Source organism: Notothenia coriiceps, unplaced genomic scaffold (assembly GCF_000735185.1).
Source record: "Notothenia coriiceps isolate Sejong01 unplaced genomic scaffold, NC01 NC01_scaffold00003414, whole genome shotgun sequence".
Classification (NCBI taxonomy): Eukaryota; Metazoa; Chordata; class Actinopteri; order Perciformes; family Nototheniidae; genus Notothenia; species Notothenia coriiceps.
In genome coordinates, this window is record NW_011336115.1 from 59,812 (window position 1) to 68,583 (window position 8,772).

At 42.1% G+C, this 8,772-nt stretch overlaps 1 protein-coding gene and 1 long non-coding RNA gene across 2 annotated transcripts in view; one reads left to right on the plus strand and one right to left on the minus strand.

Moving 5' to 3' along the window:
- LOC104941497 (piezo-type mechanosensitive ion channel component 2) overlaps nt 1–8,772 on the minus strand; it is a 55,587-nt gene that overhangs the window by 44,419 nt on the left and 2,396 nt on the right. The window lies entirely within an intron of this gene.
- Nucleotides 598–2,000, plus strand: LOC104941488 (uncharacterized). The gene is made up of 3 exons (XR_797902.1): nt 598–1,076; nt 1,641–1,702; nt 1,844–2,000. It is a non-coding gene; the product is annotated as an uncharacterized lncRNA (long non-coding RNA).

The window sequence follows — 8,772 nt, forward strand, 5'->3', positions numbered from 1 at the left end:
GTCATTTTGTCCGACTTGCTCTGGAGGCTCGCTCACATGAGACGTTGAAATGCACCTTAAAGTTGAAGAAGAAGCCGACTCCAAGCTGTCCGACTTCACGCGAGCTTTTTGAGACCTCCCCCGGCTGCGATCGGCTATTCTCGTCTACTTTCGAGGCGAACCGCAGCTCGTCTCAAACAAGCCTAATGACTAACCATCATGCAACGTAGCCTACTTGCAAGACGGCGATCGCATTTGCGCAGGTCTGAGTCGGTCTCGCTTGTCTCAAACAAGCCTCATATGTTCGGCTGGCAGAGGGTGTGGCCATAGCTCTGGGCGTGGCTACTGGGTATCCATAGTCACGATACCCAGGAAGAAAACATAGGAAAATGAGAAATCTCCAACGAGGCGTTTTCATGGATGTATAATAAGAACTGGATACAGCGTGGGAGGCGGGGCCTCATTCATTCCTATGAGAGTTGCTTATTAGCGCATGATGATAAAATGGCCCAACTTTCGAGAGAGCGAAACGTCACAGATTACCCGGCATGCCTGAGAACTACCCGTATGTGCGCTCATAGCGCATGCGCAACTTTAACCATGCCCCCAAAATGCTCGTTCACATCAAGCACGTCAATTTGCGTACACGTAACAGCACCGCGCGTTCATGACAGCATGGCACTGGATTGTTATATGATGGAGTTTGATATTAACGAGGCGGCAGTTAGCAGCTAGCGGCTAGCTAGTAATTAGGTCTTAGTAGCTCTGTACGTGTTTTCTTTTCCTTATGACTGTTGAAAGTAAACATATTTATTCTATATTTCCTTCTATATGTGGATTTGAATGTATGTCACAGTCCTCTGTTTATTTATTGTTAAGAAACGCAACACATGGTTTTCAACAGTGGAACGATTTATGTGAATGTCAACAGCAACATCCCAAGCTTCTTTCTAGCCAATATTCATTATGTTGTATCTGTACCTTCAACTGCAACTGACCAATTTGGTGTATTTTGTTCGCAAATCTGTGTTCAACATACTACTTGGAGTACGCTTAACAAGTCTGTACTGAACATGGACACGCAAAACTCTCAACAGGTCAGTTTTTTTTTCATATCTGATACCAAATGTTGCTGAAATATTGCCACACTGGAGATGTATAGTGTATGTAGTTAAGGGTTTAGTTATTGTACATTTCAATTGTGTTATTTATGTTAAATGTATGATGTATTCAAAGTGTTCAATGTGTTAAATGTATTCAATGTATTCAATATATTAAAATAACTACCCAAACATTATATTTGTTAAATGTTCATTGTTCATTGTACAGTATATGTAAGTTATTTATATGTATGTAAGTGTTGTCTCGTGTGTATGTATTGTTTGTGATCGTTGTTGTGCCCTCACTCGTGGCCTGCACCTTGACGTGGTGAGTGGGCTTTAAATTAAGACAGGCCATTTTTGTTTGAAATATCATGCTAACAAACCTGCAATTACGGAATTGAATGATAGTGGTTAAATATGTTCATGTCTTGCTGACATTATTTGTTATCCTTTTCCAGATAGCCTCTCAGATAGATTCCTGTTTCATCTGTTGGTTTGCCACTGTCCAGTGTCTGCCAGCTTGCTCCCTCTCAGAAAAGTGCCATCTTCTGTCAACAGGAAGAACTGTTGAACACTTGTCACTATATGAAGCTCAGCGCAAGTTCTTTCAGGAAGACTGGGTATGTATACATTCACTCCGCAGCTGCTTATAATCAGCTCATCACGGGCGCTGTCTTTAACCTATTACATTCACCTCATTCTCCAGCAGCCAATCACCGTGCTGCAGCCAAACTTTAAAATGGTTCTCCTCTCTCCTGCAGTCAGCTGTGATTGCAGGTGTTCATGCTGCCGCCCGCCTCCTCTCCACCCACCTCCGTTCATCATATCCAGAGCCAGGAGAGTTAATCCAAAGACCTCATTACACCTCCTCTTCATCCCATCTCCTCATGAAATCCAGATCTTCAGCATCATCATCACCAGTGTCTAGACCCCGGGGGGTTCCCTATATGCTCACGGCTTTTCCCCCTTTAGATATAAGATTTCAGGATCAGGGTCTAATCGCCAAAGACTTAACATTTATCATATGACATGTGTCAATAAATGTTCCTTAAACAAAATGAAGTCTCTCCTGATTGAACTGTCTGGACCCCATACTCAAAAAAAATTCAAACCATGAAATGCCTTCAGAGGGCTTTCCTGTTGATCATGTTTGGTGGATTTTTTAATATAATAATTGCAATCAATATTATATATATTACCTTCTTAATCTATATAAATTGTTTTATTTACATTTGTTGTCACTATTTGTTCCACCTATGCCAGCATCAGAGGTATACATGTGGTAACTGTGTTAATCTCTTTTAGGTTTCATTTCTTATTTTTGTGAATTTTCCTATATAAAATGCTGATTTCTACCTGAAATGCCTTATGTATTTTTAATTACATTTTCGTAGAGCTTTGACTTTTTCAGCTGGAATAAATATTATAACTCTACATGGTTTTGTTCAGCATTGCCAGCTTCACTGTTGAGCTTTATGTTGTGCCCAGCATCTCCTGTGCTCTGAAATCAAAATTGGTATAAGCATAAAACAACACTAAAATATAACACTACACGACATACTTGTAATTAATTGACACACAGTTTGTACACAAAGGGTGTAACTCTGATTTAATGGTGTTTATAGCAATACAACACAAGCTATAAATAGTATATATATATATATACAAGGCAATAAGATTAATACAAACTGTTAATTTGATCAATATTGACACATATTAATAGATTTGATATATAGATGACGACTTCACTCGGACATATCATATGGATAGTACTATTTAATCTGGTCAAATCGTGTTGTGACCCACATAGGCTTCACTTCATATTCCAAGGGACGAAACTACTTTATACTGATCGCTAATCTACATCTGCACGATCAACGTGAACCGCTGTGTCGGTCCCGTGGGTTAGATGGCGTCACAATGCAGAGGGAAACTCTGACTCTATCCCAGCATAACGTTATTATAGCACATTTTTACAACTTGAGGAATGCAACTTTTTAATAAGGGCTATACAAGTGGTTCATACTGGGTAGTTTATTTAGTTTAAAAAAAATTATCCAACGATTTACCAGACCATTCTTTCTCTTCTTGGCCAGGCACCAAACGGAAGTGTTAGGTACCGCCGTTTGGGCCCAGCACGAATATTTTCATATGAGTCCGGCGCACTTCCTGGGGCTTGATGGTCACCCCGAACACGACATACCGACTACCCCGACTCCACGAGGTCAAGATTGCCCCTCCAGTTGCAGATACTTGACCGGCCAATCGATCAATACAACGAGCCCTCACTCACTAACCATGCAAAAAGATGCGATAAATGCACATATTAAATACCTTAAAATATGCATACACGAGGATGTCGGATCCAGATATGCGGGCAGGCCGCGTGGACACAGCAACCAGTGCGAAAGCCATAGGAAACGACCAAGGTGAACTTGATAAGTCATCAAGTCACATAGTTAACGTGCGTGACTCAGCTGTAAACACAGTTCAATCCCACAGACCAAACGCCACGTTTTCCGGGTAAAGTCCTACACGTTTTCCGTTGGCCGGTTGCCGGTTGAAACTACCGGAAAATGCTCACGTTTTTGAATGTGGATTTAAAAACATGAGGAAGAGTGATATGAAAATCGTTAGATGTCAGTAACAGATCTATGGTAAAACAGAGTAAACGAGTTGACCCTGTATGAACAGCTTGCGTATAGCTTCTCTATATTATACTCAACATTCGTTCTTCAAGTTGTAATTCAGTAGGAATGTGCGGTCGCAAACGTTAGCTGCGAGTTATTTCCCTCTCCATGGTACGAACGCGCATCCGACCCACGGGACCGCGCCGCTGTCCATGCATTCATCGTTACGTGTCCGACCAATCATAGAACACACTGTGCTCACAGGAGGAACTTGCCTTCTTAGAAAGCATTGGATTACAACGAGCCCCGATAACGTATAGAAGTGAACTATTCTGAGGATTACACGTAGGGTTTACAGTTACATCTGTCTGGACGACAACCAATGTGAGTTGCGTTGATCTTTAAGCAGTGGATGACAATAAGAAGCGGACCTATCGTCTGACTGTCAGCGCAACTACAGGATGCCGTGTTAGAATCAATGATATATTACAGCACGGTGTCGGCTGCAGCGAACCAATCCAGACTTCCTGCGCGACTATGCATTCAATCGGGACACAGTTAAATGTTGGACGCGGACAAAATAAATGCTGTGTGTTCAGTCCGCAACTGTGCGGACACCGTCAGCTACTACACACAACACAAGGTCGCTGTAGCTATCTCACACAAACACACGCTTCAATCAAGTTGCATAATGCGTATTGAGCTACGTTTATGTATCAACTCTGTGAATCTGCCTAATTATGGTTAATTCGTTCAATGACCACATAACACAACACTGCATACTGACAAACTGACATGGATGTTAGATTTATTAACATATTTATCAAAAATAAATTCAACCTTACATAAGTGGTGGAACGCGTACCGCGTCTCAACCACTAAACCAGTGGATTTAACTCATATCCGCGAGAGAGAAAGTCATACATGGGTACACGACACGTAAGACACGGTTTCTGATGGAAAAGTGCCAACGTAAGCAGTACGTGGATGTCACTTTCTACCATATCCTCAGCCGAGATAAAGTCGGCACCATTTGTAAAGCAAAATACTTGATAGCATGGTAAATCATTCCACACCAACTTAAAACAGTATCAATTTAAGAGCTGCATTGAAAATCTCAGTCAGGCAGGCTACTATTCTCGCCCCAACTCTTACTCATTCAGAAAATAGAACGACCATTAAGAGAATAATGAGTCATTTTACTTTTATGCCAGAAGCTGCTAGTGTCGATTAGTATTAAGCACCTCAATCTGTATAGGAAGATATTAAGGGGGGACAAAATACACGAGAAAGGTTACGTGGTCATAATTACAGAGCCCTTTCCATCTAAGAAATTGAGGAAGTAACAGTAAGTCCTTTGACGCCAGAAGTGGAATGCTCTAATATGCGACTATCTGTTATATCAGAGAAACAGAACAGTATGAAGGGGAATTGCCGAAAGAAGCAAAGGATCTAGAGCAGTACCCAGTAGAAGACCAAGCACGTTTGAGGTACAGGATGACATACCCGAAAGTGGTTGCAATCTACAAGCGGAGTCTGGCACAGCAAAGATATTGTGGAGTGCCGAGCTTCCACAGAGGGATTTCAATATCAGAAGCGACTAACGTCACCAGCAGAGAAGATGCCGACCGAGACCGGCAAGCATCTTGTTCACAATACACTAGAAACTCGAACAGCCCCTCCAGCTCACCTTCCTAAATGCCACTGCGCTGTTGATCTTTCGCAGAGGGGCCACTCCATGGCATCCTGCAGTCCACTGTCCGACATATTATGTCAAAACGCACCTTTACCAGATTGTTTCCAATGGAAGAAAGTGGCTGAACACGTTATGCTGATACTGCATTTTGCACTATTCCATGTAGAAAGTTTAACATAGGGTGGTGTTAGTGCACATGCGATAAGAAGCACTAAAATCACACAAATGCAGCTGTACAAATTGAAAAGTGAGTGAGACATTGAAATAATAAGCACCACAATATTCTTCAAATCGACATTGCATCCCACAGCATAGGACATCATGAATATGATACGCACATACATGCTCATCGAGTTATTGCGCCGTTAGTAGCGACAGGATATCTGAGTCTCCACGATTGCTAATGAGAGGCAACTGGCAAGCTATTGCCAATATACTAATAACATTTGGACATCATGAGTTACTTGTGTCAGATCCAGATTCCAACCGCTCAGTGTGCGTTGGGACCTGTGGAGTCAAGATAGACCGTGGAAAGCTGGCCTATGAATGAGGAATTCAGACACTGTAAAGAAAGACCTGGCCTATACACTCTACTCTAACGTTAAACAACTCAACGCAAAGAATATACGGTGAATTCGAGAGACACAGAGTGAGATAACAGAACCCACCATCAGGATAGGCCGAATAATGTAACTTTGTTATCAATAGTTAGTTAGTGCTTTAGAAGCAGCTTATATTGATCTTGCAACTCCTATAAGTATATTACACTACTCGTTAGTTCTGTACTCACAGTTAACTTAAACAACGTTAGTAATTGCTGATCTTTGCACATCCCTTTCAAGATTTCAACGAGTTTTCTGAAGTGTCAGTTGACATATCATATACTAAAACTACGGTTGCAGTTATGCAATGAATGAAAACATTGGGTCACAGGTTCCTCAACAGTGCGCCCATTACAATGACATCTATCAAGTATGTGTGTCACCGCAGTCACGCCTGTTTAAATCTGTCCAATTCTGCCATAGTTTCTTCGATACATATCTACCAGAGGTCGGGACCAAGTCACTTGTTTGCAAGTCACAACGTTCAGTCTCAAGTTCGTTGCCTTCACAGTCCCGAGTCACAGCCCGGAGTCAGAGGACAGGCAAAGTCCGGCGGTCAAGTCCCAAGTCAAGACCCGACAAGTCTGCAAGTCGAGTCCCGGAAGTCCGCTTACCGTTTGAGTTTTCGCAGGTCCTGTTGTGTATGATACAGTGTCTTTATAATACACACACCTATTGCATGCAAAATCCACTTTACTTCTACGTCTCTTCTACGCTAACTCTACATCCATGACATGTGTCCCCCTTCTCATTGTGCATCTGCGTCTAAATCGACATCGTGGCTCCCCTCTTTCATCACATGTCTCCTTCTTCTTAGAACCTATCTAATATTGTGTTGCCCTCTATACATCAAGGATCTCCATCTATCAACATGTGTCCCCTCTTCTTCAAGTCTTCTTCTACATTGCGACATGTGGTCCCCTTTCAACTCCATCATCTTGTTCTATCATACTCTCATACATTACAAAAAGTTCCCTCTCTATCTACCGATAATGCGTCTCTTTCTTACAATCACACTTATTGCGTAGTCACCCTCTCTTCCATGTCTCTTCTACATCAACATGGTCCCTCTTCTTCCATGTCTCTTCTACATCAACATTGTGTCCCCTCTTCTTCATGTCTCCTTCTATGTACATCAACTCTGTGACCCCTTCTCTTTCTTAATATATGCTCATCATAAAATCAACAGTGTTACTCCCCGTCTCTCCATGTGTCTCCCATATACAATCAACAGTGTCCCCTCTGCTTTCATATACTTCTTCTCATACATCAACAATGTGTCTCACCCTCTTCGTTCATTGTCTCTTCTACTCAACATGGGTTTGTCCCCTTATTCCTACTAGTGTCTCTTCTACACTTCAACATGTGCATCCCCATCGTGTGGACACGAGACTCCTGATAATAGCTTCAGAGTTATCAACCATGGATTTTGCTCTCTTTTTTGCACTCCCATTTCTATAAAAACCGTCTGAAAATGAGCTGATTGCATAAAGAATTCTGAGATTCACGTCTGATGATGTCTATGACCGATGTGTTGTCTTGTGCTAACTCATTAGCAATCACCATACACACCAAGGTAACCCCCCCCCCCTTATCACTGAATCTCCTCCGTAGAGCACCTTGAGTTCTTTGTAACCAAATCTGCTTCTCAGAGGGTCTTGATGGGGAGGGGGTCCTTACTTTGTTTGCGATCTAAAGTACATAGACATGAGAATACAGCACCGTTTGGTAGCTCTCCGATAGGGGCTGAATAGCATGTGGGGTAGTGTTGATGATGTAATTGCTGCAGGATGAACTGGTTTGGTGTTTGGACTGCCAAAGACACTTCAAGCATTTCTGTATTATCTGGACCTGTGATATGTTGCATGATAAACTGATGCATTAAGTAGGTATATCTTTAAAGTTCATGTCCATCAAGTACTAAAACAGATTTAATCTAACTCCTCTATATGAAAGACCCTGGCTCGTCGTTGTGAATAGATAGACTCCTCATCTGCAGAAGTCTGCAATTTCAATTTTGACTTTCATATTCATGATTACAATAAATCTACTGCCTGCAAACAAATGTGCAATGAATAGGAATTGTCAAGATCTAGACAAAACACTGTGTGAGATATATTTCAGTTCTGTGATGCATGCTGTGTGTCGAAATGTCAAGAAGTGTCAGCATAACTTTGTTGTTTTTCAGCTTTTCTCTCGTAGTCCAGGATATGTGATTATATTCAAATGAAAAGATAATACTCAGTATGTGAAGAGAGATGCACGTCTACGTGTAGGTGTGACATGGAGAACTAGGTTATTAGAAGAGTACGTAGCACCAGTCATATGTGAGCCTCGGACCAACGAGAGATCATGGAGAAATATGAAGAGCTGCGTATTAGTGATCGCATGGGATGAATCTTATATGCGTCGCGAAAACAACAATGCGTTGGGCGCCTCGATGGCTATTCGAATCAGCACGCTGCAGTTTATTAAGCATGTCTCTGAGGAGGTGACGCGCGTTCACTGCGTGTGATGCGAGATTAACTTAGACGTGAGCCTACTGCGCGCTCTTGAGTATTGCCTGAGATCGGCTGGAGACGCGCAGAGAGGTGAGAGTGTGAAGGTTGTGATCTGTGTGTGGATGAGTTCTGAGATGAGCATGACCAATGAACAGAGTTGTTGCTTTTCTATTCAGGGCCCTCTATGCTGCGATTGTGTGTGTGTGATTACAAAGATCAAATTGCCAAAAGTCTCGTCAGTCATTTGTGCTGACGTAGTGG